This window comes from Rousettus aegyptiacus, unplaced genomic scaffold, assembly GCF_014176215.1.
Source record: "Rousettus aegyptiacus isolate mRouAeg1 unplaced genomic scaffold, mRouAeg1.p scaffold_m13_p_9, whole genome shotgun sequence".
Lineage (NCBI taxonomy): Eukaryota > Metazoa > Chordata > Mammalia > Chiroptera > Pteropodidae > Rousettus > Rousettus aegyptiacus.
Window position 1 is genome coordinate 38,208,725 of NW_023416312.1, and position 5,397 is coordinate 38,214,121.

Here is a 5,397-nt window from a genome sequence, read left to right on the forward strand (position 1 = left end):
ATTAGCCTCCAACAAAACAGCAAACAAACAAAGAAAGTTCTGGTCATCTGTGTTGCTAAATCCAGTTATCAGAATCACTGCCCTCCTTACCTCTTGCTGAAAATCTGCAACTTGGCCATTGTTTTTTCTACTTCCAATTCTCCATTTAATAGCTCATCCTCACAGCCAGGAATAACCTTTCCAAATGCTATCTGACTGATATTTCTTTCATTGAATTATTCTGATGAATCTGATTGCCTACTGGGGACTGCAATCTCAAATTCTCGCAGAGACCAAGAAGGTGACAGAAATGAGCTAAAAGAGAGTTGTGGGAACAGGAAAGAACTGAAGAATGTGTGGCCCCCTAGAAAGTCATTCAAATGCATACTTTTACAAGAACATTATGTAGTTCATTTAACTATATGTTTACATAATAAACGTATTTAAACCCCCCAAATAACAAGAGAAAACAAATCCAAAAGTCATCTTTTTTACCTGATGACTCAAACCTGACTTTATTAGTCTAAACTTCCAGGTTGGCATCCAAGGGATTTTACAATTAGGCCAAAGGCTAGGTTTTCTGATTCATCTCTTGCCACTGTCCTCTCTCCAGCAACATGATGCTTGTTGCCCTTTTCTCAGAATGCTTTGTAATCTCTATGTTTTTGTGTCTTTGCCAAGAATACTCATGCTGCTTCTGCTGCTCAATACCTAATAATCTTTCAATTTTCCAATAAAATAAAATTTCTCCGAAGATTCTATTTAGCAGAATTAAACATTCCCTCTTTAGTAAAAGATCACATCATACACTTTGTATTATTTTGCTGATACTATTTAAGTGTTTTTTCAAAGTGTGGTTTTTGACTCCATTTAATAGGTTATAAATCAATTCAGCTTAAAAAAAAACCAAGAAATAGAATATAATTTAGAAAATATCAGGGCCTATTAAATGTGATAAAGTCAAGTATAATTTTGTAAAACTTCTGTTTCAATTGTGTACAAATGTATGTGTGTGTTGGGCCACAATGTAAAATATATTTTTTACTATGAGTTGCATTAAATATAGTTTGACAAATGTGGATTAGTATATTAAATTCTATCTTTTAAATATGACTGTGACCTCTAATAGGCTGTGAAGGTCTGGAGAGGCCAAACCATTATATTCACCATTGTATTCTCTCTCCCACAGTAAAGCCTAGTGGGAGGCCTGACACATAGTAAATTCTTTTCAAAAATTGATGGCATTGTTGAATAAAGAAAGTCAGAGCTAGTAAAATGATGTGACTAGGCAAAGATAACAGAGATAGTACTGCAATCAGAACTGCTGGTTTTTTGATTAAATGTTTCTTATTAAAGACTGTAGCAAAATTGAAGAGGCTTATCTGGGTGATGCTGGTTGTACTGCCTCAGCCAAACCCAACCTGCCTGAAAAAATGCTCAGGAAATGGGGTCATCATCAGTCATTTCCCAAGCCAGAGATCTCAGAATCTTCCTTCACTATTGCTCTTCATTAATCCACTCACAACCTGTTACTAGACACTATTGTTCACCAAATCATATAGGATGAACCTCAGAAATGGCTCTCTAACTTGACTTCTTTTCACCTGGACAACTACTTTAGCTTCCTAAGTGTCTCACGTCACTCTCAGTCTCTTTGCCACACAGTTCTCAGTGTGAACAGCTTTAAAAACAAAGTCTTTTTTTTTATTCATTTGCTTTAAATTTTCCATTGTTTTGCCAAATTTGGCTCCATCCCAGTCCTTCAGCCTTGTCTCCATCCATTTCCCACCCCACCCATCATTTACACTTCCTGTCCCTTAGTTCTGGCTGGGCAGTGGTGGGGGAAATGTTTTTAAGAAAAAAAAAACAATGTCTTAGTCCCAATTTCAGAGAGTCAGATGTAATTAACTAGGGTGGGTCCTGGGCATCAGTATATTTTAAAATTGCCTTAGCTGGTTCTAATATACATCCAGGTTTGAAAACCAACTGACTATCCCAAAATTTCTGACATTCCCTTAATGTGTCTTGACATTTCATGTCTATATGCTTTTGCATTTACTGTTTCCTTTGCCTAATGAACTCCTTTGTATTACTTGGTCTTCAAGCCCCAAAGAAAAGTCATATCTTCTTTGAAACTTTCTTTTAATTCCTCAGACAGCCTTTTGTTCATTTCTCTGTTTTAGCAGTGATCACATTATAGTATGTAATTTATTTTTCATTTCTTTTAAAAAAATGAGACTTGCCACATTATCTTGTCATGAGAGATTTACAAGCCTACAGTTTGGGCACAGGTTCAGTTGCTGGTAAAAGAGTCCAATTTGACACTAGCTTAAATAAGATAGAAATTTATTTGTTTCTTACTTAATAGTCTAGACCAGTGGTTCTCAAACAGGAAGCCCCAGGAGATATTTGTCTGGATATGGTTCTTGGGGCAGGGGATTATACTGGTATCTAGTGAAAAGGCTAGGGAAAAAATCTTACAGTGCACCACAAAGAATTATCTGGCCAAATGTCAGTAGAGATGCTGTTTAGTCATGAGCTGTTAAGGGCCAATAAGATGGCTCTGCTCTATATGCTCATCCTTCCATCTTTTGCTCTACCATCTCTATAGGTTTTCTCACATCTGAATGGCTCACCAATAAGGGTAACCAGCCAGAGATAAAGGGAAAGAGGGACGAAAAGGAAGATTCACTTCTTCCTTTTTAGGCATAACCTGAAAGATGCACACATAAATGCCCACATCCTATTACCCCAAACATGGCCACACAGTTAGCCTAGCTATATAAGATGCTGGAAGGTGTGGTCATTTTTCTCAGTTGCCACGTTCCTTGCTAAAAACTTTATTATTGTGTAATAAGAGAGGACAACTACAGACAGTCCCCAACTTACTGTGGTTTGACTTAGGATTTTTTGACTCTATGGTGGTGCAAAAGAGATATGCATTCAGTAGGAGCCGTACTTCTAATTTAGAATTTTTATGTTTTCCCAGGGTAGTAATATGTGGTATAGTACTCTCTTGCAACGTGGCAGTGAGCTGAGGTCCCAGTCAGCCACAGGATTATGAGGTAAATAATTGATGCTCTACATTGTACTGTGTTGCCAGCATTTTTGGATATTGTGGTTTGTGTTTTTGCTTATAATGATGTCTACAAAACATCCACCAGTTCTCCTGCTTCTGATGGGAAAAAAAGTGGAAGGCAACTATTTTTGAGATGACATTCAAATAATTATTCAATTGTAGGCTAATGTGAGCATTCTGAGCACATTTAAGGTAGTCTAGGCTAAGCTATGATTTATGGCAGGTTATGTGTAAATGCATTTTTGACTTACTATATTACCACAATGCTTATCCATGCTACTAGATGGTAAGTATCTCCAGGGTGAGGTATTGTATCTTGTTTATCTCTAGATCCCCAGAGTAATGACTAGGCCTAGAGCCTGGAACCCTAAGTTGCTCATGAAAGGCTTGCTAAGTAAAGAGCTATTACTTAGTCTTAAATGGAACATTGGCCATCTGAAGACTGACCTCTATTTTCAATCTCAAAAATTTTCATGGGTACAAAACTACTTCATCATTTGTTATCTTCTTTTTATTTTTTATTTTTGTATTTTTATTCATTTTATTAAGTTTATTGGGATAACATTGGTTAATACAATTATATAATTTTCAGGTATGTATTATCATTTGACATCTGTATATTACATTGTGTGTTCACCACTCAAAGTCCAGTTTCCTTCAGCTATCATATATTTGATCCCCTTTGCCCTCTTCACACTCCTCCTAAACCCCTATGTTTGACCCCTTTTACCCCGTCCACCTTCACCCTGCTACTACCATCCTCTACCCTCTGGTAACCACCAGTCCGTTGTCCATGTCCATGAGTATCTGTTTGTTTGTCCTGTTCATTTGTTGTTTTTAGGTTTATCTCCCACGTATAAGTGGTATCAGATGATTTTAAACTTTTTCTGTCTGGCTTATTTCGCTTAGCATGATTATCTCAAGGTCCATCCACGTTGTCGCAAATGATACACTTTCATCTTTTCTTATGGCTGAATAATATCCCATTGCATGTGTGTGTGTGTATGCATGTGTGTGTGTGTGTGTGTGTGTGTGTGTGTCACAGCTTCTTTAGCCAATTATCTATCATAGGACACTTCAGATGCTTCCATGTCCTTGCCACCATGAATAATGCTGCTATGAACCTCGGTGTGCAAATAACTTTTTGGATATTGGTTTTCAAGTCTTTGGAGGTAAATACCCAATAGAGGGATTGCCGGATCATATGGCAGATCAATTCTTAGGTTTTCAGGAATCTCTATACTCTTGTCCATAGTAGCTGTACCAAGTTGCAGTCCCACCAGCAGTGTATGAGGGCTCCTTTTTCTCCACATCCTCTCCAACATTTGTTATTACTTGTCCTGTTGACTATAGCTATTTTAACAGGTGTAAGATGGTATCTCATTGTGGTTTGATTTGCATTTCCCTAATAGCTAGAGATGTTGAGCTTTTTTCCATAAATTTTTGTCCATTTGTATGTTTTCTAGGGAAAAGTGTCTGTTCAAGTCCTCTACCCATTTTTTGATCGGATCGTTTTGTTGTTGTTGTTGTTGTTGTTGTTGTTGTTGTTGTTGTTGTTGTTGTGTCATATGAGTTCTTTGCATATTTTGGATATTAGGCCTTTATCCGAGGCATTGTTGCAAATATATTTTCCCACTCGGACAGTTGTCCTATACATGTTGACAGTTTCTTTTGCTGAGGAGAAGCTTTTTAGTTTGATGTAGTCCCATTCATTTATTTTTGCTTTTACTTCCCTTGCCTTTGAGGTCAAATTCATAAAACCCTCTTTAAGTCCAAAGTCCTTGAGTTTCATTCCTATGTTTTCTTCTATGCATTTTATTGTTTCGGATCTTATATTCAGGTCCTTAATCCATTTTGAGTTCAGTTTAGTGTGTGGTGATAGACAATAGTCTAGTTTAATTCTTTTTCAGATGGCTCTCCAGTTTTCCCAGCACCATTTACTGAAGAGGCTTTCTTTTCTCCATTGTATGTGTTTGGCTTTTATGTTGATAATTATTCACCCATATAAATATGAGTTTACTTATAGACTCTCGATTTCTGTTCCACTGGTCTGTATGCCTGTTTTATTGCCAATATCATGCCATTTTGATTACTGTCACTTTGTGGAATAATTTGTAGTTGGACAGAGTGATGCCTTCAGCCTCATTCTTTTTTCTCAGAATGGCTTTGGCAATTCAGGGTATTTTGTGCTTCCATACAAATATGAAGACTTGTTGTTCTATTTCATTAAAAAATGCCAATGGGATGTTGATGGCGATTGCATTAAATCTGTATAATGCTGTAGGTAATATGCAAATTTTAACTATGTTGAGTCTTTCAATCCAAGAACACAGAATGTC